Raw genomic sequence first — 26,589 nt, forward strand, 5'->3', positions numbered from 1 at the left:
CATCTCTTCTAAACTTTGCCCCATGAACCTTAAATCTATGCCCCTCGTGACTGACCCCTCCACCCTGGGAAAGAGTGCTTACCCATCCACTCTACCCAGGCCTCTAACAATCTTGGAGACCACTATCAGGTCACCCCTCAACCGCCGTCGTTCTAATGAAACCAGTCAGAGTCTATTCAGCTGTCCACATAGCTAACACCCTCCAGACCAGGCCACATCCTGGTAAACCTCCTCTGCACCTTCTCCAAAGCCTCCACATCCTTCTGTTAGTGTGTCTTGTACAACTTCAGCAAGACGTCCCAACTCCTGTATTCAATGTTCTGACCAATAAAACCAAGCATGCCGAATGCCTTCTTCACCACCCTGTCCACGTGTGACTCAACTTTCAAGAAGCTATGAACCTGTACTCCTAGATCGCTTCGTTCTGTACCTCTCCCCAACACCCGACCATGAACTGAGTAGGTCCTGCCCAATTCGATTTCCCAAAATGAATCACCTCACATTTATCTAAATTTAACTCCATCTGCCATTCTTCGGCCCACTGGCCCAATTGATCAAGATCCCGTTGCAAACCTAGATAACCTTCTGCAGTGTCCACTATGCCACCAATCTTGGTGTCATCTGCAAACTTACTAACCATGCCTTCTAAATTCTCATCCAAATCATTAATAAAAATAACAAATAACAGTGGATCCAGCACTGCTCCCTGAGGCACACAGCTGGTCATAGGCCTCCAGTTTGAAAAACAACCCTCTACAACCACGTTTTGGCTTCTTTTGTCAAGCTACTTTTGTATCCAATTGGCTATCTAACCACGGAATCCCATGAGATTTAACCTTATGCAACAACCTACCACGAGGTACCTTGTCAAAGTCCTTGGTGAAGTCCATGTAGACAACGTCGACTGCACCGTCCTCATCTACCTTCTTGGATGCCCCTTCAAACAAAAAACTCAATCAAATCCGCGAGACATGATTTTCCACTCACAAAGCCATGCTGATTGTCCATCATCAGTCCTTGCCTCACTCAATGCCTGTAGATCCTGGGCGGGATTCTCCGACCCCCCCCCCGCCGGGTCGGAGAATCGCCGGGGGGGCGGCATGAATCCGGCCCCCTCCGTCTACAGAATTCTCCAGTGCTGGTATTTGGCCGTGGCGGGAATCGCGCCGCAATGGTCGGCAGCCGTTGCCAGCGACCGCCCCCTCCCCCCCTCCGATTCTCCAGCCCGCGATGGGCCAAGTGGCCGCCCGTTTACGGCCAGTCCCGCCAGCGTATGTTACACCAGGTATTTGCTAGCGGGACCAGGCTGCGCGGGTGGCCTCCGGGGTCCTCGAGAGGGGTGCGGGGGGATCTAGCCCTGGGAGGTGCCCCCGCAGTGGCCTGGCCCGCGATCGGGGCCCACCGATCCATGGGCAGGCCTGTGCCGTGGGGACACTCTATTCCTCCACACTGGCGGCTGTACCAGTCCGCCATGGCCTGTGCACATGCGCTGGTATGACGCCAGCATACGCTGGCGCTCCCACGCATGCGCCAACTCACGGCAGTCGACGGAGGCCCTTCGGCGCCAATTGGAGTGGATTCCGCACCTTTGGGGCAGCCCGACGCCAAAGTGGTTCACGCCGCTCCTTGCCGCCGGGACCCCCCACCCCGCCGGGTAGGGGAGAATCCCGCCCCCTATCAGAATACCTCTAATAACCTTCCTTCCACAGGCTCACCGGTCTGTAGTTCCTAGGCTTTTCACTGCGTCCCTTCTTAAACAAAGGCACAACATTTGCTACGCTCCGATCTTCAGGCACCTCACCTGTGGCTGTGAAGGATTCAAATACCTCTGCTAGGGGACCCGCAAGTTCCTCCCTAGTCTCCCACAGCGTCCTGGGATACATTTCATCAGGTCCTGGGGATTTATCTACATTGATACACTTTAAGACTTCCAGCACCACCTTCTCTTTAACACTTACACCCCTCAAGACATCATTATTTGTTTCCCCAAGTTCCCAAAAATCCATGCCTTTCTCAACAGTGAATACCGATGACAGGTGTCACTAGAAAGATACTTTATTAACAAACATGTGGAAAGATAACTGACAGATTACTATACAGAGAATGGTTACTAAATTAATCCCGTGAATCCTCCTGGAACTAGTCGAAGTGTGACTATCCCCTTGTACGTCTTACTACCTCCAGTCACGTGATGGATGTCTGATACCACCAGCTGGTTGGAGGTCGCATTGCTAACTATATACATAACTGTGCATGGCTATATCACCACACTGCATAAAGAAAGGTGTAAAGGCCTGAAAAAGAGAATGGTTACCAGAGATGAGAAACTACCCTCCTACTAATGTTAATTACATTTCGTAAAGTGGGTTTAATTTTGACATAACAACTGTTTTATTGACAGTTGGAAAATGCATGTACTGTAATTATTAACATCTGTGTAAGATGTTAAGAGCCGGTGCAGACTCTATGGGCTGAATTGCCTCTTTCTGCACTGTAAATTCTATGATTCTAATAGCAATGCGTAACTGATAGCACGAGGTGGGCAGACAAAAGAGAAGCAAAAAAACAAGTTGAGGGTGAGGGAACCCTTGGACCCTCATTTCCTAGCACAAACTCTCCCACCCCCTGTTCTCTTCAAGAGAGTGGGTAAAGGACATATGGAAGGTTAAGTATGAGCAATACAGGAAGGTACAAGGGTTGATCAGGTTGTTTCTGCAATTATACAGTCCTTGGTGAGGCCACACCTGGAATATTGTGTGCAGTTTCAGTCTCCTTATCCAAGGAAGGATGTTCTTTCTCAAGTGGGAGTGCAGCTAAGGTTTATTAGACTGATTCCTGGGATGGCAGGACGGATGTATGAGGAGAGATTAAGTCAGTTAGGATTGTAATCGCTGGAGTTCAGAAGAATGAGCGGGAACCTCAGAAACCTATAAACTTCTAACAGGGTTAGAGAGGGTCGAAGCAAGAAGGATGTTCCCGGTGGTGGAAAGGTCCAGAACCAGGGACAGTCTGAGGATGTGGAGTAGACCATTTAAGACAGAGATAAGGAGAAATTTCTCAACCCAGACAGTGGTGAGCCTGTGAAATACTTTACCACAGAAAGTAGTTGAGGCCAAAACTTTGTATGTTTTCAAGAACATTTAGGGCGAAGGGGATCAAAGAATATAGGGAGAAGGCAGGATTAGGCTACTGAGTTGGGTTATAAGCCATGATCATAACGAATGGCAGAGCAATCTCTAGGGGTGAATGAGCTCCTGCTCCTAATTTTTATGGATGTACAGAAGTAAGGATCAGGATGGGAGTGTGTGGGAGAGAAGAAAACATGCAATTAGAAAGATAATGGGGTAAATGACAGATTGCGAGAAGTATTAGGGGATAAGGAAAGGAAATTTGCAACAGGCTATACTTTACCTGCAACCCCTGTCCTAAATACAGTCTACAGTTGGGGTTGGTTTAGCACACAGCTAAATCGCTGGCTTTGAAAGCTGACCAACGCAGGCCAGCAGCACGGTTCAATTCCCATACCAGCCTCCCCGAACAGGCGCTGGAATGTGGCGACTAGGGGCTTTTCACAGTAACTTCATTGAAGCCTACTTGTGACAATAAGTGTTTTTCATTTGATTTCATTTCTCCTGATTTGGTGAATCCCTTCTCCACCATGCCACAATCAACTCCCATTCAAAATGGGAGAAGAAAGGAAAGAAACAGAAGAAGATACAGAGAAACAAAAACAAATCAGTGAGAAAAAAGCCAAAGAGAACAGAATGAAACAGGACTAGAAAAGCAAACAGGGAAAGAAAGAGCAGCGTAAGCCAACATGAGAGCATATTCTCTTAATTAGTATGTTAAATGCCATGGAAAATATATTTTTAAAAATATATCAACACAGAGTGGATAATATTTTTCTGATTCCAGCAGCATAGGAACCATAGTGTTCTGGGAAACATTTGACATCTGCAGCTATGTTTAGCACTCTCCAACCCTGACCCATTACCTTATTTTCTGAATGAGCTCATCAACACAGCATTAACTGTTGTTGTTTCAAGTCTTTTACACAGTTACTTTTCTGGAAGGGTTAAAGTTTCCTGCGATCACTAATCTTCCTTGAGGCTTGTTTATTTTGTATTTGGTTTCTCCAGTTGTCTGCATACGGTCCAAGTTAAATAGCTTACTTATACCAACAATTTGCCTCCCAACATTTTTAAGACCAAGATTACATCTCCTCTCAATATTCCAAACAAGTCACTGACAGAACTTTCAATTCAATTATTTAAATGGTACTTGGAAGCTAAAAATTCAATTTCTTTCCTGCCAGTAAATGCCAAGAGCGCATCCCCGTATCACGCATCATTCACTGCCTGAGGGTCAGCAGAGGGCCTTCAACAGTATGCTGCCTGTAACAGTGAACATAGCAAGTAATACGAACTTGGCACAGCAGCACTGAAAACATCAACTTCTAGTTGTCTTCTTGACAGCACATAATATCTCAAATCTTGAGTTTTTACTTCACTTTGTAGTTGTCAGTTAACATAGCTGGAGATTAAAACAAGCAGGAGGAGGAAATAAAGTTATTTAATTTAATTTGAAGTATTGGCCGGCTTCAGGAAGTTTAATAAAAAAAAGTTAGTTAGCCCCAAGTAAACTGTTAAGAAGAATGGGAAAAATGGTTATTCTCCAACCATGGAACCACTGAAACAAGAGATAATAAGTGCAAAGATTGGTACGTTTTCATTGTTTCTTTGAATGAGCTCTTTGGTAATTCGCCACAGTTCATAAAGGAACACATAGCATGAGGGGCACCACTCCAGAACCATGGATAAGACAAAGAAGCAGGCCTCCACCACAATCTAGCCATTTAAGCGAAATGGAACTTAACAAAATGAAGAACTTTTGACAGATTTAGCGCGAATAGCACAAAGGAAAAACAGGCAAAAGAGAGAAGAAAGCAAAAAAGCTTGAAACCAGAACAAATAAAGAATAAAAAGAAAGACATATACTACTGCAAACAACCATTAACAGTAAAATAGGTTGGCACGTGCCAGGCCCATCAGCAACAGGGAGCCATGGCGTGAGGGAGTGGAAAGTTCAGAGTGAGGCCAGAAGCTAAGATTCCCGCCTGCAGGAAAACAGGTCAGAATTTACCCTTCAGCACTTTCCTTACGACCTCATGGTGGGTTGACATTCCAGTTGATCCATGCTGGGAACCCAATTGGCATGTTAATATGTTAATTGGCATGCATTAACATATGATGAATTCTCATTAAAAAGACAACTTGCCAGAAATGCCATTTCCCCTCCTAATTATGTGCCATGCCAGTAGGAAATGAGACTGGTCTGACTTATAACTGACATACACTTGTCTACTTTCAATACCCTCTTTAAGGTGCAGACAACACTGAAAGCCTCCCTGCAACAGTGCTGCTTCAAATTACCACCAATGCCAAAGCTGTTCTCTCAGCAGAGGAGGGCAGTAGGGTGGTGCAGGTGGAATAGTCATGGTCAGGGGAGAAATTTGAAGCTTGCAAATGGGGGAAGTGTAATGGGGGTGGAAGCAGAAGTGCAGCACCACTGCCTTGGGACCCTAGATTAGTGACAGTTTTACAAATAATCCCGGAATATAATAGTCACAGGAGGGGGTCTGAGGCAGTGTAGAAGGAGTCCACGGCTGGACGCTGGAGTCCATTCAAGGGCACGGTCATATTTATTAAAATTTCAACATGATGATATAGACTGAGCTGAGAGAACTCATGGTACACTTTTACGTGAGACTACACAAGATACTAGGGTCACATTAGAGATGGTCTTGTTAAGCATTTGACAGTCAGAGCAATATGAGAAAGAAAGAGGCAGTCAGCCATTAAGGGAACAAAGTTGCTGGATATATGTAAGAAGCTCTATCAAACTGAGCAAGTTGCATTGTCTAGTTGACACGGATCACCGAGCACAAGGCATCCAAATCCTTCCGAATGTGCTAGGCAGGGCTTATCCCAAATCCAAAATAGGCAGCATAAGAGTGCCTTTAGTAAGGCTGAAAATTACATGGCTGTGCTCAATACTCTTACATCCGAAATGGGATTGAGATATCAATTTGTTGGGGTGGCTTCTTTGACACCCATGATAAGTGAGGGAGTGCCTCATTTACAAGAGTGGAACAGGGAAAGGCAGGTAGCATAAGCGCAGCCCAGGGACATGGCTGTGGCTTTCTGGCTTGAATGAGGTGAGAAACAGAAACCCAAGAGATACATCTGTCCACAGGAAGGAGGATGATTACAGAATGAAGGCTGCAGTCTTGATGGCAGTACTCAGATTGAGGAGAGGGGCCCAGCACTGCCTATTACAACTTAGGGAAGAGTCCTGCCTGAGGAGCACAGCCAAGGGGAGCCCCAGTAAAAGGCAGAAGCTGAGAAGGTCAGACTCATCTCACCTAAGTGACTGGTGCGACCAAAGGTATACCAAAAACACCTCCCCTATTTGGAAATAAGCAAGAGACAGCGCAGTGCATGTTTGCAATTGTCAAGGTTATGTGGTGGCTCATATTTGCCACATTTTGCGGGAGGATCGGATGCCTTATAGACTGGAAGGACATCCCATACCAGTGCTCTGAAAGTCACCACTGCATTTATTTTTATTTTGAAGCTGTTCGTTCCAGGGCTCCACAGATGACCTATGTGGCATCTCTCAGTCCTCAACACACTTGTATACAGACATGACGTGATGGGTGCCCTCTACAATAATGTTAAGTTAACAATGGATGAAGCTAGCCAGACTGCTAAATTTGTAGGATTTGCAACAATCTCCAGCTCAGGGGTGGGCAAACTACGGCCCGCGGGCCGCATGCGGCCCGCCAAAGGTATTTCTGCGGCCCACCAAGTCATTTAAAAAAAAAAAAAGATTTTTTTAAAAAAATTTCTTTTTTAAAAAAAATTTTTTTTTTTTAAGGTTAATGGGAGGGGCTGTTGGGTTACTTACTGGTATAGGGTGGATACGTTGACTTGAGTAGGGTGATCATTGCTCGGCACAACGTCGAGTGCCGAAGGGCCTGTTCTGTGCTGTACTGTTCTATGTTCTATATGAGGCGCCCAGAATCATAACCTCACGGCCTCACGGTAGCATGGTGGTTAGCATCAATGCTTCACAGCTCCAGGGTCCCAGGTTCGATTCCCGGCTGGGTCACTGTCTGTGTGGAGTCTGCACGTCCTCCCTGTGTGTGCGTGGGTTTCCTCCGGGTGCTCCGGTTTCCTCCCACAGTCCAAAGATGTGCGGGTTAGGTGGATTGGCCATGCTAAATTGCCCGTAGTGTAAGGTTAATGGGGGGATTGTTGGGTTACGGGTATACGGGTTACATGGGTTTAAAGTAGGGTGATCATTGTTCGGCACAACATTGAGGGCCGAAGTTTCTGTGCTGTACTGTTCTATGTTCTATAACCGGGTGAAGTAATTATTTTACTTAATATACTATGCGGCCCTTTGTGAATTGTGAATTTCTGAATGTGGCCCTTGCACGGAAAAGTTTGCCCACCCCTGCTCCAGCTACTCAAGGGTGAATGGTGCAATTGATTGCTCATTTGTCACTTTATTATCTGGCAGCAGCCCCTGATCTTCATTAACAGGAAAGGGTTGCACTCCATCAACTTTCAGCAGATCTGCCATCATCAAAACCAGATCATTCATGTTGGTGCCAAGTACTGGGCTTTCTCCTGATTCCATCATGTTGAGTCACCCCGAGGTGCCATCAATATATGAAGGACCATTGCATTAGAAGGGTTGACTGCTGGGTTATAAGGGGCACCCACTGAAGAGGTAGTTTGAGTAAGGACTGAAGACCCTGTTAGTGCAGGATGATTGATGAGATGGTGGTGATGTTAAAGTATGCATGAGACATTGTGAGATCCCAGAGCAGTACAACCCTGAGTGCCTAATTGCATTATGAGAGAAAGAATTTGGAGTGAACAGAAGATTGACTTCCCCTGGCGGAGAGGAGATGATTTTGAAAAGGGCAGGGAGGAGCTTTAGGTACCTAAGAGTCCAGGTGGCTAGGAGCTGGGGGCCCATAGGCTAACTTAACCTCACAAGGCTGGTGGAGCAAATAGAGGAGAAGTTTAAAAGATGGGACATGTTGCCGCTGTCACTGGCGGGCAGGGTACAGTCAGTCAAGATGACGATGCTCCCGAGGTTTTTGTTCCTGTTCCAGTGCCTCCCCATCCTTACCCCGAAGGCCTTTTTTAGGAGGGTCAACGGTATTACGGGATTTGTATGGGCGCATGGGACTCAGGGGGTGAGAAGGGTGTTTTTGGAGCGGGGCAGGGATGGGGGGGCTGGCGCTGCCCAACCTCTGTGGGTACTATTGGGCTGCCAACGCAGCGATGGTGCATAGTGGGTAATGGACGGGGAAGGGGCAGCATGGAAGAGGATGGAGATGGCGTCCTGTGTGGACACGAGCCTGGAGGCGCTGGTAACGGCGCCGTTGCCACTCCCTCCAACGAGGTATACCACGAGCCTGGTGGTGGCGGCTACCCTCAAAATCTGGGGGCAATGGAGACGGCATAGGGGAGAGGTGGGGGGGCTTGACGGAGTCCGCGATACGGGGGAACCGCCGGTTTGTTCCAGGGAGCATTGATGGCGGGTTTCTTAGCTGGCACAGGGTAGGTATTAGGAGGTTGAGGGGCCTGTTTGTGGAGGGGAGGCTTGCGAGCCTGGGTGAGTTAGAAGGGAAGTTTGGGCTCCCCCCGGGGAACATGTTTAGGTACATGCAGGTTAGGGCGTTTGCCAGGCGGCAGGTGGAGGGGTTCCCTCTGCTGCCCCCACGTGGGGTACGGGACAGGGTGCTCTCAGGGGTGTGGGTTGGAGGAGGGAGGATTTCGGATGTGTACCATGTAATGCAGGAGGTAGATGAGGCCTCGGTGGAGGAGCTGAAGGGTAAATGGGAAGAGGAGCTGGGTGAGGAGATTGAGGAGGGGATGTGGGCAGATGCCCTGGAAAGAGTGAATTCCTCCTCTTCTTGTGCGAGGCTTAGCCTCATACAGTTCAATGTGCTGCATTGGGTCCACATGACTGGGACAAGGATGAGTAGGTTCTTCGGGGGCAAAGACAGGTGTGCTAGGTGCTCGGGGAGCCCAGCGAACCATGCCCATATGTTCTGGGCATGCCCAGCGCTGGGGGAATTTTGGAAGGGGGTAGCAAGGACGGTGTCGAGGGTGGTAGGATCCAGGGTCAAGCCAGGCTGGGGTCTCGCAATTTTTGGGGTTGTAGTGGAGCCGGGAGTGCAGGAGGCGAAAGAGGCCGGTGTTCTGGCCTTTGCGTCCCTAGTAGCCCGGCGGAGGATTTTGCTTCAGTGGAAGGATGCGAGGCCCCCAAGCGTGGAGGCTTGGGTCAATGGGTTCATCAAATTGGAGAGGGTAAAATTTGCCCTGAGGGGATCAGAAGAGGGGTTTTTTAGGCGGTGGCAGCCTTTCCTTGACTTCCTGGCAAAACGGTAGGAAAATAGGCTGGCAGCAGCAGCAACCCGGGGGTGGGGGGGGGGTTTGTTTCGGTGGAGGGGAGAAATGTGTACATGTGTTTATTGAGTATGCCGGGTGCTAATCTAATTCTTCTTTTTGTAGTTACTGGGGGGGGGTTTGGGGGTTACTGTGTTTTTTTTCTTTTTTGTTGTTAATACTGTTTTCTTGTTGATATTTTCTGTTTTTGATATTTTGTGAAAATCTCAATAAGAAATATTTTTTTAAAAAAGAGATGATTTTGGTAGATCTGCTGGTTGCATCCCTTGGAAAGAGTGCATCACAGCATTTGTGAACAGAGTTGAAGAAGGCCTCCAGGGAGCTACAGTTGAACTTTAGGGCACATGGCTTCTTTCTTCTGGGGCCATCTCAGGAGGTGCAGACCACACAGCTCAGGTGCAGAGAGTGAAAGTGTGTTCAGGTGGTATTTAAATATAGCATCAGAACCTTCAATCCACAAGTTAATGTCGAGGCTGATGAATCAGTGCCCGCCCCACCACACCATATGATTTGGAGTGGCTCACCAATGCATAATTAATGAGGTTCCAAGCATACAATCCGGTGCCAGAACCACCTCTCCACCCAGTGGGAATAGTCCCATTTATCTTCCCCGAAACCACACAGTCTCTAGAATGAAAAATTCTTCCCATAGATGGATTGATCAGATGTCAAAAAATACTTCTACAAAGCATGCAGGAATAGTGGCAATGCAAATTGTGCAATTTGCCTTGTTTTCATAGAAAAGTGAGGCAGTAGAAATTAGATTGTGTAGAATTATATAAGTAATTATAAATAAGCAAATAATATTGAAAACATTGGTGGAGAGCCAAGTGAAAAAGGCACTGAACTTATGGACTATTCTTTCTAGAATGGCGAGGAAAGTCCGAGGGGTATTACAGAGCTTCTAAACATAATCTTTTGAAAGTCCTTGATAAACAAAGAAATTGAAGAGGATTGGCAATGCTCTTTTCTCAGGCAACACAGAAATAAATCAGGTTAGCTATCAATCAGTAACCAAGCAACAGTGGGCAAGTTTAGTGGCTATAAAATTCTCAACTGGAAAGACATTGATTCATCAAGGACAGCAAATGTTAACTGTAAAAGTAAAGTTGTGCCTGATACAATTAATCAAGCAATTTGAGGAAATAATGGTGTAGACTGATAAATGAACTTCCCTAAACAATGAAAGAGAATGGTTCTTTCATCTGAAGATAATTATGATATGGGGTGACACCAGAAATAAGAGTGGAAGCAAATTCCATCCTAACATTTCAAGTGGAAATAGATAAATAAACTTCTGAAGAGTTAACATTATAATGCAATTATCGGGTACAGAATACATGTTGAACAAAACAGGATCATTCAAATCTTAAGAAAATTAATCAAATGAGAACAATTCCAAATCACATTTAATTGAATCATAGGTGAATTATAGAAATGCAGACCAAGTTTCATGAAGATTCATGAGTTCAGATGTCAGGATTGTGGATTTTCCATGTTAGAATTATACTGTAATTCAGTCAAAAATTTATAGCACACCTGCATTCAATTCTTTCATGCCACGAGAAGATGAATAGTTTTTTCTTTGTAGATCGAGAGAACAATGTCCAAATACTACTCAGCAATCAGCAGGCTGCATTCTAGGTTAACAAATGTGAATTGTACAACAGTGTAAAGGATTAAATAGGGCTAAAAACTAACAAAACTCATGAACTGCACACATATGGTATTGGTCAAACCTTCTGTACAAATCTTAAAATTGTACAAGCTACCAGCTTGTTCTACTGTATATGTAGAATGCTTCCTTCTGCAATTACTTAGCAGTGAGCAGTTATGTAAACAAGGAAAAAAGCCCAAAAACCCAATAAGAATGATTAACGGCACATTAAAAGGAGGCAGAGTTGAATTGATTCTACTTAAAAAGGAGGCAGAGTTAAATTATATCTAAAAGAGCAGGAAGTAAGAAGCTTAGAATCCATCTGGTAGAGTTTGCCATTTCAGGCTTACATTTACATAGTTTGACTTTTGAACCAAAATCAAAACTTCACCAGATTGGGAGTTAGTAAAATAAACCTTGCTACTTTCTTGCTGAATTTTACAAAGTATTGAATTATCAGTTTTAAAATAATTGATTACATACAGCAGAATGCGATATGCAATCTTTAAAGTTCTTTCATAGGATCATGTGAGTATGCCTGACAAGACCCATATTTGTTCCTCATTCTTAATTGCCCTTGAAAAGGTGATGGTGGTGAGCCGCTGACTTGAACTGCTTCAGCCATTTGGTAGTTCCAGGTGAGTCAAAGAGATTAAAAGGCAGTAATTTGAAATAAGGGATTGGGGGAAAATCTCAATCTTGCTGTCACAAAATCCAGAGATGAGATTACTGGTTGGAAGTTGATTGTTTTTTTTTTAAATTTGAGTACCCAATTCATTTTTTCCAATTAAGGGGCAATTTAGCGTGGCCAAACCATCTACCCTGCACATCTTTGGGTTGTGGGTGCAAAACCCACGCAAACACTGGGAGAATGTGCAAACTCCACATGGATAGTGACCCAGAGCCGGGATTGAACCTGGGACCTCGGTGTCGTGATGCAGCTGTGCTAACCACTGCACCACCACGCTGCCCCTGGAAGTTGATTGTTTGATGGGTGGGCAAATTGAGCAAGATCAGCATTGTTGTGGCTGACTTTTTAAAACAGATGCAGCAATAGTCTGAAGGCACTTCTTTGAATGTTTCAGGTGCTTGTTAAAAGATCCTAAAGTGGCTTCTGAAAAATTGAGTTCTTTTTGACCCTGGGTGACTTTACACCAACAATGTCAAAAATAAAAGACCAATTTGTCATTCATATCACGACTACTGGAAGGATCTAACTGCGTACAAAATGGCAATGCACCACCACTTATATAGAATCACAGAATCCCAACAGTGCAGGAGGCCATTCAGCCCATCGAGTCTGCACGGAAACTCTGAAAAGGTTTACCTCGGCCTACTCTCCCGTCCTATCCACGTAATCCCACCAAACCTCTGGCCATTTGGGCAATTTAGCATGGCCAATCTACCTAACCTGCATATGTTTGGACTGTGGGAGAAAACTGGAGCCTCCAGAGGAAACCCATGAAGACATGGGGAGAAAGTGCAAACTCTACACAGATAATAATTTATTTTTAATAATCTTTATTGTCACAAGTAGGCTTACATTAACACTTCAATGAAGTTACTGTGAAAAGCCCCTAGTCACCATATTCCGGCACCTATTCGGGTACACAGAGGGAGAATTCAGAATATCCAATTCACCTAACAAGTGCGTCTTTGGAGACTTGTGGGAGGAAACCGGAGCACCAGGAGGAAACCCACGCAGACACGAGGAGAACGTGCAGACTCCACACAGACAGTGACCCAAGCCGGGAATCGAACCTGGGACCCTGGAGCTGTGAAGCAACAGTGATACCCACTGTGCTACCATATAGTCACCTAAGGCTGGAATTGAACCCAGATCTCTGCCACTGTGAGGCAGCTAACCACTGTGCCAACCCATATATATTTAATAGTAATAAGTTGTATAATGAAGATAGTACGGTGCGCTGAGATATTTATGATATAGATGCAATTTTTTCATTTCCATCCAAAGTCACATGCTAACTCCAACACATTATACTTCCCAGGTTTTTGCCAGAATTTCTTCCACCCAGATAAGAGTTGCACCAAAGTAGGCATGTGTGATAAGCCTATCAATCCTCCTTTTTTCCTTTCTTTCCACAGGGAAATCCCGAGGTTCCAAACAGAAACACCTCAAAGTGACACAACCGAGACAGAGTTAAGCAGTGTGGCGAAGTACAACTGCGCCTCACTGTTCTGCAGTACTCCACAATGTTCCAACACTACATTGCTGCCGCAGCTATTTTATTTCCAAGCATTTCTACAAATTACTAAACCACCGCAACAGATGTCACACACATATTACACAAAAAGGTTACTGTCCAATACTGGCTCTAATTTTGATGTACGTCCAACTTGCAATAAATATTATTTTAAAAACACTTCACTCAAACAGAGTAATTTTAGCTACAAATTCCTGTGAGGAGGAATAAATAGAGGATGTAGACAGAAAATGATCTGAATTATTGACTTCTGTTGGGTTCAGAAAAACTGTTTACAAATAACTTCAAATTTCTGAATGGTTCAAAATAATTTGAATAGCTTAAAAGTTATGAACATTTCACAGTAAGAAACTTTAACAGTAGGCTTGAGTTGCAAAAAAACACTTTGCAAATATGCACGTACCATTACATGGAAGCAACTGGAATTCCAGCGACCCTAGTATACTTGCTCACTAGGGCTCAATTACAGCAGAGAAGTAAGAGATTCCAAATACATCAACCTTGAAGCTCGGATCCAAATTCCAGTCAGCAAACTGCCGTCCAGAAGACTGAAAATCCATGCCAGAAGTGGCGCAAACTCAGCTGGACAAGAAATCAGAATAGAACTTCATGTTCCAAGAGGAGGATTGGGAGTGCTGAAATCTACATTAGAAACTGCAAACCAATTTAGCTATGACAGGTCGACCAATGTTTAGGGATGGGAATTACTGGCCCGACAATTAAGAGGCTATGTACAACAACTATAACTGGAGAGTAATCGTTTAACCCAGACTGATTGTACAATTATTACAGTTGAAATTGTTGCTTATAACATTCAAAAACAATAATCACATGATTCTCAGCCTGGCTGGAGGTTATGCAAATCCTTTGAGGTTATGCAAATCATGGAGTAAAAATCTTACAACATACAGAGTTTCCAAGTACTTCTAAACCATTTCAGGAACAATATTTTTGAAGGATTCAAAACGACCGTTGAAATTCAACCATGTCTCGGTTGTCTGAAATGTTTTCAGAAAGATCATCTGATGACAGGTTGGGGGATAGAAGTGAGTGGCTAAGTGCAAAGAGAACATAAACCCCATCCATCTTTATGTATCTGAAAATAGCTTTAAGTTATTTGCAGAACTAAATTGCCAAGTACAGAAAATGCAGAAGTTTCTTGTGCAGCAGTCAAATGGGTCTTGCGCTAGAAGTGTCACACTTGGATTGAATTGGCTTGGATTTGTTTATTGTTATGTTACCAAGGTACAGTGAAAATTATTTTTCTGCGAGCAGCTCATCAGATCATTAAGTACATGAAACGAAAAGGAAATAAAAGAAAATACATAATAGGGCAACACAAGGTACACAATGTAGTTAGAAACACCGGCATCGGGTGAAGCATACAGTGGCGTAGTATTAATGAGGTCAGTCCATAAGAGGATCGTTTAGGAATCTGGTAACAGTGGGGAAGATGTTTTTGAGTCTGTTCGAGCGTGTTCTCAGACTTTTGTCTCTCCGGCCCGATGGAAGAAGTTGGAAGAGTGCGTAAGCCAGGTGAGAGGAGTCTTTGATTATACTGCCCGGTTTCCCCAGACAGCAGGAGGTGTAGATGGAGTCAATGGATGGGAGGCAGGTTTGTGTGATGGACTTGCCACATTTGCAGGGACAACAGAAAAGTCCTTACGATGGATGTGTCAGGGACAAATCGTGTCCAAAATAATCATAAAATGTGTGAATGGACACCTCGATTTACAGTGGCCAAAAACTGTACATGCATAGTAAAATATGTGGAAAAGTACTTTCTTGAGAACACCATTATTTACCTCCCCACTGTGGTACTGATGTTAGTTTATCTTTAACTTTGAATTTTTTTTTTGTTCCAGTCTGAAATATCAACATTGATACACATTTAGCAGGTGCCAATCTCCTAAAGTCTGGTTTCCAAAGTAACCTTAATTGTTATCTGCATTGTACTAATGCAGACACTTTTAATTCAATGTCAGAATCTTAGATCGTATGTCTAAGATGCTTGTACCTCCACGCAGACTGTGTTTGTGTGTTTAAACATATTAATGCATTTGACTGCAGGCATGGCTAGTGATGGATGCACCACTATAGAATCCTTCAACAGGGGAGCCAGCTAGTCCTTTCTACCAATGCCTGCTATTCGAAAGAGCGATCCAATTGACCCCACTCCTCTGCTCTTTCCCCTTAGCTTTTTCCTCAACTTATTTGGCAAGGGGAACCACATAAGGATAAAACATTAGAGGAGAGACATGGGGCGCGATTCTCCGAAATGGAGACAGAGTGTTTGCGCCGTCGTGAACGCCGGCGCGGGCAGTAGCACAGGGGGCCAGCACGGCACTGGAACGGTTCATGCCACTCCAGCCTCCCTTCCCAGTGCCAACTGGGCGCCACGCCAACCCGCGCATGCGCAGTTGGGCCCACCAACCCGCACGTGCACGGGGGGGGAGGTGCGACTTCCTCAGCGCACAGGCCCCGACGCAACATGGTTCAGGAGTCAGCCACGTAATAAAATAGAGCCGGGGCTGGAGACCTCTTTAACCTGGGGTTACCCCTATCTCTGGATCTGAAAAGACTTAATTACCTGCAAATGCTCGCATTCAAAGCATTGTCTTGCATCTTTGACTTTTTCTATATATATATATATATAGAACATAACAGCTTAGTACGGGCCCTTCGGCCCTCGATGTTGCGCCGACCTGTGAAACCATCTGAAGCCTATCTGACTTACACTATTCCAATTTCATCCATATGTCTATCCAGTAACCACTTAAATGCCCTTAAAGTTGGCGAGTCTACTACTGTTGCAGGCAGGCAGGGCATTCCACATCCCTACTATTCTCTGAGTAAAGAAACTGCTTCTGACATCTGTCCTATATCTGCCACCCCTCAATTTAAAGCTATGTCCCCTCGTGTTGGTCATCACCATCCGAGGAAAGAGACTCTCACTGTCCACCCTATCTAACCCTCTGACTATCTTATATGTCTCTATTAAGTCACCTCTCAGCCTTCTCCTCTCTAACGAAAACAACCTCAAGTCCCTGAGCTTTTCCTCGTAAGACCTTCCCTCCATACCAGGCAACATCCTAGTAAATCTCCTCTGAACCCTTTCCAAAGCTTCCACATCCTTCCTATAATGTGGTGACCAGAACTGCACGCAGTACTCCAGGAGCGGCCGCACCAGAGTTATGTACAGCTGCAGCATGACCTTGTGGCTCCGAAACTCAATCCCCCTACTGATAAAGGCTAGCACACCATATGCCTTCTTAACAGCCCTATTAACCTGGGTGGCAACTTTCAGGGATTTATGTACCTGGATGCCGAGATCTCGCTGTTCATCTACACTACCAAGAATCTTGCCATTAGCCCAGTACTCTGCATTCCTGTTACTCCTTCCAAAGTGAACCACCTCACACTTTTCCACATTAAACTCCATTTGCCACCTCTCAGCCCAGCTCTGCAGCTTATCTATGTCCCTCTGTATCCTATAACATCCTTCAGCACTATCCACAATTCCACCGACCTTCGTGTCATCTGCAAATTTACTAACCCATCCTTCTACACCCTCTTCCAGGTCATTTATAAAAATGACAAACAGCAGTGGCCCCAAAACAGATCCTTGCGGTACACCACTAGTAACTGAACTCCAGGATGAACATTTGCCATCAACCACCACCCTCTGTCTTCTTTCAGCTAGCCAATTACTGATCCAAACCGCTAAATCACCTTCAATTCCATACTTCCTTATTTTCTGCAATAGCCTACCGTGGGGAACCTTATCAAATGCCTTACTGAAATCCACTTACACCACACCAACCGCTTTACCCTCATCCACCTGTTTGGTCACCTTCTCAAAAAACTCAATAAGGTTTGTGAGGCATGACCTACCCTTCACAAAACCGTGTTGACTATCGCTAATCAACTTGTTCTTTTCAAGATGATTATAAACCCTATCTCTTATAACCTTTTCCAACATTTTACCCACAACCGAAGTAAGGCTCACAGGTCTATAATTACCAGGGTTGTCTCTACTCCCCTTCTTGAACAAGGGACAACATTTGCTATCCTCCAGTCTTCCGGCACTATTCCTGTCGACAAAGACGACATAAAGATCAAGGACAAAGGCTCTGCAATCTCCTCCTTGGCTTCCCAGAGAATCCTAGGATAAATCCCATCTGGCCCAGGGGGCTTATCTATTTTTACATTTTCCAAAATTGCTAACACCTTCTCCTTGTGAACCTCAATTCCATCTAGCCTGGTCGACTGAACCTGAGTATTCTCCTCGACAACATTGTTTTTGTTTCTGGAACATACTTCTTCATTCACCTGAGGAAGGAGTAGACCTCCGAAAGCTAGTGATGTGAAACAAAACTGTTGGACTTCTTCCTGGTGTTCTAAGACTTCTTACTGTGCACATCCCAGTCCAACACCGACATCTCCTCATCATAAGCAAAATGTTCATTTTGTAGAAATGTTAACATCATACTGAACAATAATGTTTCTGAGGCTTTAACTTTTGAATGGTGAACAGTGCCTGCCTTTGGAAGATGAAGATATATTGGGATAATAAGTGAGAAGAGATAATGATGCAATGACATTGGAATCTTCGGCGGTGGCCACGAGAGGACGTCAAGGAAAATATTGACCTGCAGCAAAAGTAAATCAAGAACACCGCTTAAAATTAAACAGAAATGGAAGAACAAGGTACAGAGCATGGGATCAAGCTGGTAAAAGGCAAATTTGGAACCGATGTCAGGAAGTTCTTCTTTACAAAATGATGAACATGTGGAATGAGCTCCTACATTGGGTGATAGGCAAAAACCTGGAATTGTTTAACCGTTGGATTTGAGGGGTGAGGAGAAACAGCTGGCTTGGTCAGGAAGTATGAGTTAAGATGAGGCATGGCTTACGTTATATATCTAGTGAAAAGCTGCAATTGAGTTTGCAGAACGCAAAAATAAAGCATTTTACCACAGTGTTTCTATACTAAATATGCTGTTGAAAGTGAAACTGGTTTCTTCTTTGTACAATGTATCCTACTGTGCTACATTTGAACATGATGGACATCGGAGAATGATTTACAAGGATGCATCGAAGAGGGATTCCAATAACATTACAAATGACTAATTAGGTTTAAAGCAATATCAGCTAATACATAAGCAACAATCTTACAAACTGGAAATCTAAATGTGATTAATTGTATTTTTGAATGATAAATGAAGAAATGAGTAGCAGACACCATTTTGACATGCAATCTCAATGCCATTTGCACCTCAGGTACTTAAACCTGTGTGTTTTAGTTGGAGAAAGGTTATGACGAAAATCAAGACATGCAAATATTTTTTGATCATACAAGCACTTCATTTCCTTGATTATTTAAAGGTTACCTACCAATATGGGACAACACTTGTGCACCAAGGAAACACCACTAACATACGGAACAGGGAGTTGCCACTGTGTTCAGCATGACTAATTGGAGTAAAGATTCTAAGACAGCAGAAGAAGCTAAACTAATAACAGAGCAAAGCATGGCGAAGGGAAAGAAGCATCCAACCATCCTAGATGGGGAGTAGGGGTGGATCTGACAAATCTAGTTGCGAGTCAACATTCTCAGCAATCACTATGAAATTGAAACAATTTGTTGGATAAAAACCGAGAAGGAAGAAAGGAAACTAAAATGTGCTGTGTCTGATCAATTCGGAACAGAAAGAAGTCTAAATTTGGTGAAAAAGATGACAAAGTTTCGTACACAATGCTGACTATTATTCTCAAATAAATGTGGGTTACATAAAGTTACAAGTTCTGTGCACAAGATATATTTGATTAAAATGAGGACACATGTCTATAGCATTGTTGTCATAGTCAAGTTTATGGCTAATTAATGATTTCCATTGGATAACTCTGGATTATGACATTTAACCCAATAACAGAAATCGTAGAAAAATTAAGGTCTACACAATGTTAACTTAATTGTTTCCCTAAATGTAAGAAAGCTTTCCCAAGTTTTGGATTCTTGGATTCAAGATGGTCAATGCAGTATCTAGCGTTTCTGTTGCATCATTCCAGTTTTACTTGTTTATAAATAAAAATACAAGGATACAAAGCAATCAATAAACTTTGTATCCTGTATGATTCGAGTTATCGACAAAGTTACGTCTTTTCTATCAAAAACTAAAAGCAAATCGATTGAAATCTCCAATACTGGTCAATAAAATTCTTGTTCTATTAATTCAGATACACTTGGAATAGATTAGTTCACTAGTTTTGCATGGGTAAATTCAACAACAAGACTGGTAACACTTTTCAGCGAGGAACAGACGGAAACAATTTTATTGCAGTGAGCAATATACTTTGCACAAACACACATATTTAACTCAAGCCAAGATATATTTTAAAATCGCTTCAACAAAAATTCAGCCAGAGACTTTTTTTTGAAACTCCTTTAGCAAAACAAAGTAGACTTATTATTTTATGTTTATGTTGTGCGAGACTCTTCAATGTATTAACAGAAACAAAAGGCATGTAATGCAAGTCAATAATCTTTCATTACAAGCATACTTCAATTGCAAAACATTTCCTGTATTACTTGGTATGGAAAGAATCATTTTATGAAAGATGTATTTTCATGCCAAAAAGAAAAGATGTAACAAACAGCTACTGTATCAAATCTACCTGTGACATTTATAACTCCCAATATTCCCCTTATAACTGCCAGTAAAGTAAGAATCATTTTGAAAAAAAAATCACAGTCTACATCTTATTCTTGGTCCTATGTGGCACACAGTATCATATTTATTTCATTTTCAAGTGTAGAAAATTGGTAAAATCAGTGCATGAGGTTGGATTTCCAACAGGCCTGGAGTCAGCTCAGTCTCCAATGCTACTAACACCATCTAGTGGGCATGCTGAGTATTACATGTCAAGTGGCAGGCTGTCCAATCTAGCACCCTGAATTAAGATGTCACCAGCTTTAAATTTTCAAAATCTCAGATTCCAGCCAAAAAACCCCTGGTATGTAGTTCAGAGAATTGTAATTCTGGTTGTATTTAATTTGCCATCTTGACTCCCCATTACATATAAATCATATAAAATCTGTTTCTTCCCCATTACAAGTTTCTCAGATGCACTGTATCAACCTTACTGAGGAAATAATTCACAATAATGCTGTAGAATATGTCCTGCATCGCTCTTTAAAACACGGTCAGCTACATTACAAACACAAAGGATACACAACTGACTGATCCATCTAATATAAAATCTCCTCTCTACGAGGATACATGTATACCACCATAAGGGGCTGGTTTAGCACAGTGGGCTAAATAGCTGGCTTGCAATGCAGAACAATGCCAGCTGCGCAGGTTCAATTCCCGCACCGGCCTCTCCGAACAGGTGCCGGAATGTGGCGACTAGGGGCTTTTCACAGTAACTTCATTGAAGCCTACTTGTGACAATAAGCTATTATTATTACAATGTGAGCTTTGCACAGACAGTGCAATCATAATGCATAAGTAATCTGAATCAGTCTCGAGGCCTGAAACCACTTGAAAGAAAGAACTTTACTCTGCTTCAAAGTCACTCGATTGGTACCTCAAGATTTGTGTAAGTGCCAAGTTCTAGTTTTCAGACAATTAGCCAGCATGAATGTGCCTTAACGTACAGTTTAAAAAGGCAAGCTGCACATCTGCTTCTTGGCGCTATACTTTGATAGATCTCATGAAAAAGATCCCGTTGAAAGATCCCATTGAAAGATCCCACTGAAAGACCCCGTTGAAAGATCCCACTGAAAGATCCCACCGAAAGATCCCACCGAAAGATCCCACCGAAAGATCCCACCGAAAGATCCCACCGAAAGATCCCACCGAAAGATCCCACCGAAAGGACCTAGTGAAAGATCCCAAAGTAATAACCACCCCATCAATGTTACTCAGGGATGGTCAGACTGTTTCCCAAAAGAAACAACAAATAAATGTTCAAAAGCAAAATAAATACTGCCAATGCTAGAACTCTGAAATAAAAACAAAAAATGCTGGAGATTCTCAAGTCTAGCAGCATCTGTGGAGAGAGAAAGAGTTAACGGGCGCAATTCTCCGCTCCCCTCGCTGGGTGGGCGAATCACGGGAGGGCCGGACAAATCACGACACGCCGCCCTGACACCCCCCCCCCCCCCCCCTCACCCCCACCCCGCTCGGAGAATCGCCGCTCGCCGTTTTTCACGGCGACCGGCAATTCTCCGGCCCGGATGTGCCGAGCGGCCTGACGTTCCCGACCTGTCACGCCGGCGGCAACCACACCTGGTTGCTGCCGGCGTGAACATGGCGCCAAAGGCTCGTTTGTGGCTTGTGGGAGGCAGAGAGAGGAGTGAGCACTACGGCCGTGCTCGGGAGGGGACTGGCCCGTGATCAGTGCCCACCGATCGTCGGGCCGGCATCTCCAAAGGATGCACTCTTTCCCCTCCGCCGCCCCGCAAGATCAAGCTGCCACGTCTTGTGGGGCAGCGGAGCGGAAGACGGCAACCGCGCATGCGCGGGTTGGAGCCGGCCAACCTGCGCATGCGCGGCTGACGTCATTAGGCGCGCCGGGTGCGTCATTCTCGGCGTGCCGGGCCTTGACGCCACGTCAAGGCCCAGCGGCCGAGACTTACTGCACGCCGCTCCTAGCCCCGGGGGGGGGGTGAATAGGGTGCGAGGAGCGGCCTCCGACGCCATCATAAAATTCGGCCGAGTTCACGACGGCCTTCCCAATGCCGCCGCGGGAGCAGAGAATCGCACCCAACATTTCAGGTCAAGAACCTTTCTTCAGAACAGATGGGAGGCGGAAATGTAATAGATTTTGTGCAAGCAAACGAGAGTAGGGGTAGGTAGAACAAAAGGGAAGGTCTGTGATAGGGTGGACGTCAAGAGAGATTAAATAACAAAAAATTTAAGTGTACAAAAGGCAATAGGAGGGGCGATGGCTGTGGAAATTAACATATAATTTGTCCGGACAAGGCGAGAATGGCAGAATAGCTTTGTCTGAAAGCAAAAACATGTAAAACAAGGTTAAAGTTAGTACACACAAAGAAAAAAGAAAAAAAACAAAAACAAAATGGGGTGGGGGCTTGGGAAAAGGAGTTGTTGGCAGAGTTTATTGTTTGAAATTATTGGACGGTGTGTCCAGAAGACTGTTAAGGGCCTATTCGAAAGAAAAGGTGCTGTTCCTCGAGCTTGCATTCAACTTCACTGGAACACTGCAGCAAGCTAAGGACAGAGAGGTTGGTGTGAGAGCTATGTGGAGAATTAAAATGACAAGCAACCGGAAGCTCTGGGTCATCTTTGCTGACTGGTTGGAGGCGTTCTCAAAGTGGTTACCAAGTCGGTGTTTGGAGTCCCTAAATGAGAGGAGACAGCATTGTAAGAAGTAAATATAATATACTAAATTGAAAGGAGTACACGTAAATTGCTCTTTCACCTGGAAGGAGTATTTAGGGCCTTGGGCAGCGAGGATGGAGGAGGTAAACGGGCAGGAAAAATAAAATCTCCTGAATTTGCATTGGAAGATATTGGGGTGTGGGTGAGGTGCTAAGAGTGGACCAGGGTGTTGCAGAGGGAACAATCTTGCTTTGGAATGCTAACAGGGGAGGGGAGGAAAAGATGTTTTGGCAGAAATTGCAGAGAATGATCCCTTGAATGTGGAAATTTGTGGAGCAGCAGATACTCAAGGGAAATAGTAATAAAAGGCGAAAGAACAGTTAACAAGTGCTTTTGGTGTGACTCAAACTATTGTGCAATTAACTGCCCAAAGTGTAGAAGCAGGATTTTTAAAATAACATGCACACCTTGAGGATTCTGAAGATAAGTCACGAGGAGTTTGGCCCTGTGATGAATGTGAAGGTCACAGATTCCTTGAACGTACAATTCTATATAATGCTTGCACTTAGATAGTATCTTCAAATATTACCTTGATTCACTTACACTGAGTATCAGCAACAGATTAAGAAATATAAATAGGTACTAAACTCAAAGCAATATACTGTGGATGATGGAAATCCGAAATAAAACAAGTACTTGGGGAAGCAGTGGCATTGTGGTACTGTGGTATTGTCACTGGACTAATAATCTAGACACCCAGGGTAATGCTCTGGGGGCAGGGGTTTGAATCCTGCCACGGCAGATGCCGAAGTTTGAATTCAATAAAAATCTGGAATTAAAAGTGCAATGATGACCATGAAACCGTTGCTGTGAAAACCCATTTGGTTCACTAATGTCTTTAAGGGAAGGAAAGCTGCCGTCCTTACCTGGTCTGGCCTACATGCGACTCCGGATCAAATGCCACTCAATTAGAGGGTAATTAGGGACTGGCAACAAACACTGGCCTTGCCTGTGACACCTGGATCCCATCAAATAACAAAGAAAAAAAACAATTGAGTTTTAGGTTTGGTGATGACAACATATTGAGGTCACTAAAGAGAGCTGCAATTGCCTTCGTACCTCAGCAATATGTGGGGCTTCGAACACTCATTGAAGGCATTCAACAAAGCTTAATCAGAAGACATCGGTGCAGTTAACATCTACAAATTGCATTACAATTACCGTATCAAAGTTCGTTCCAAGATAGCTGAAAATCATGACTTGTGATTTTGTGGCAGTAACAGTAGTAGAAGCTCTAAGAACCAGGAGGCCACCCAAGCTCAGGCAAAGGAGGAAAACGGATGACAGGGAAACCTTTGTCCATCAAGACCCCCCACCAAGTCCAATCTCCAACTGTGTACCCCAAAACCCATTCCATCATTTCCTTCGCCACCCGCTGCCTCACCCCCCAAATGTTCACTTGAGAATATAGAAAATATATTTATTGAAAATGTGGATCGTTGTGATGTTTCACTCCAACTAAGTGCATTACTGAGTAAAGGTTGCCTCCACGACTATCCTTCACAAACTGGCTTTTCTGAAATATAAGACATAGTTGCAAAACATTCCCATCGAAAAAGAGAAGCCTTAACAAGTGCCATTCATTTATTCTTATCCTTTCTTGTTGCTTATTTCAAGTTCCATTCTACAATATATATCCATTCATATTTTTAATATTAGTTATCTCCCCCATAATCGATGGTAAACTACTTCAGCTACTTCTCATTCAGCCTGGTAGAACCAAGGTAAGTCATGTTTTACAAAGTCATCTCCAGATGATAAATTAATTGTTAACAGCTCAAGGAAGCTGGTACACTGAAACATGATATTATGGCAGCAGTCACAAATCAGGTGTTTATAGTGGTTTGAGCCATTTTTTGCTTCCACCCTAATGAACAGGCAATATTCAGCAGGCTGAAAATAAGTTTCAAGCCAGCTGGTCCAATCTTTCAAAGATTTGCTTCTACTCCCAAACTAAATTTCTAACCAGTTATTTCTGAGCCTCTTTCAAACTCCAGGCACTTAAAGGCTCCAACTTACACTACCTTTTAGCTTGCATATCTGTTTGCTCCATGCACAGAAATAAGAAACTGACCCTCACCACATATTAATTATATTAATTGCCTCCAGATGGTCGTTAAACACGGCCAAAGCACTTAGCTCATACTCAATTGTTCCACAATGCAGAACAAAAAAATGGAAAAATATAGAATAAAATCAAAGTCATAACTTTATATTGAGGTAGTAAAATAAACATGCTGAAATGGGACTGGTAATTCACAGGTCTGTAAAAAAAAAAATGGCTTATCTGTCAGTTTATTTGCACAAAACACGCCAGCTCCAATAACTTTACGATTTGAAATTGTCGCAGCACTTTTTGTAGCTTTCCAAAAGGAATTGGATGAACACCTTCGGAAAAACAAATTGCAGGGCCAAGAAAGGTCAGGAAAGTGGGATTAGTTAAAATACTCTTTCAGAGTGCCAGCATGAGTTTGACGAACTGAATGGCCTTCTCTGCTGTAATCTTGCTGTCATTCCATAATCTCATAAATTTATTTAGGGGAAACCCTTTCGGATACTTCTGCTTCAATCATTTTTTTTATATTTATAGCAACAAGGTTTGATTCAAGAATGCATTGGATACCCTCAAGAGTGTTGCCAATAAGAAATTATACTGTGTCAACTGTGAATCTGCAGCCATGGATGAACTACAAGAATCGGATTAGATACTGAAATCTCAAATAGTTATACTGGGTATGTGGGTAATGTGAAACAATATAATGGCAGATGTCAAAAATTAAGCTGAATATCTCGAAGTCCTTGCAGAAATATTCTGTTGTAAATGTGAATCCCCACCGATTTGGAAAGACCTTGCATTCAGCATTTTAGCATGTTGCTAAATCAACCGAAAGCCAGCTCATACCCTAACATAATACTGTTACTGTTCTTATTATTGAAACAGCAACCATTGCTCACAGCAAGGTTGCACAAACAGCAAAGGGATTCCTCAAATATTGGGCAACAGTGCTTTGAATTTTCATAATCCGTGGAATCACTCATCCAACTTTTTTTCCAAAATACCTGGCCATTATCCCCAAGATTTAGTTACACGTGGCTGATAAAATACAACATTGACAAAATGGTAGTAGTCTTCGGTTTGGAAGATGTTGTCTGAGGATCCTTGGTAAGTTCCTGCAGTGTATCCTGGAGATGGTACACACTGCTGCTACTATATTTGAGTGGAGTGAGAGAATGTTTGAGGATGGGGTACCAATCAAGCAGACTGCTTTGTTCTGGATGGTGTCAAGCTCCTTGAGTGTCGTTGGGGCTGCACTCATCCAAGCAAGTTGAGAGTATGCCAACATTCTCCTGACTTGTGGCATTGTAGGTAGTGATTAGGCTTTGGGGAGTCAGGAGGTGAATTACTCGCTGCAGGATTCCTAGCCTCTGACCTGCTCTTGCAGACACAGTATTTATATGACTAGTCCAGTTTCTGGTCAATGGTGATGACCCCCCCACCCTCGGATGTTGATATCAGGGGATTCAGTGATGGTAATGCCATGGAGTGTCATGGGGGTAATGGTTAGACTCTACCTTGTAGATGGTCACTGCCTGGCACTCCTGTGGTGCCAATGTCACTTGACACTTGCCAACCCAAGTCTGGATATTGTGCAGATTTTGCTGCATTTCAACATGGACTGCTTCAGTATCTGAGGAGTCATGAATGGTGAACATTGTGCAATCATCATGGAACATCCCCACTTTTGACCTTATGATGAAAGGAATATCATTGATTAAGAACCCGAAGATGGTTGTGCCAA

The 26,589-nt window shown here is 43.7% G+C and overlaps 1 protein-coding gene across 20 annotated transcripts in view; it reads right to left on the minus strand.

Annotated features, from left to right (window-relative positions):
- mpp7a (membrane protein, palmitoylated 7a (MAGUK p55 subfamily member 7)) overlaps positions 1–26,589 on the minus strand; it is a 779,450-nt gene that overhangs the window by 486,632 nt on the left and 266,229 nt on the right. Inside the window, exon 4 of one of the 20 annotated variants that reach the window (XM_038798227.1) lies at positions 23,656–23,747. The exons of 18 other annotated variants lie outside the window; for them this stretch is intronic. The gene's annotated coding sequence lies outside the window, so the exon portion shown is untranslated. Of the gene's footprint in view, positions 1–13,779; positions 13,805–23,655; positions 23,748–26,589 lie in introns of those variants that run through there. One more of the 20 variants, XM_038798229.1, reaches the window with a different exon arrangement.

This window comes from Scyliorhinus canicula, chromosome 5 (assembly GCF_902713615.1).
Source record: "Scyliorhinus canicula chromosome 5, sScyCan1.1, whole genome shotgun sequence".
Taxonomy (NCBI): domain Eukaryota; kingdom Metazoa; phylum Chordata; class Chondrichthyes; order Carcharhiniformes; family Scyliorhinidae; genus Scyliorhinus; species Scyliorhinus canicula.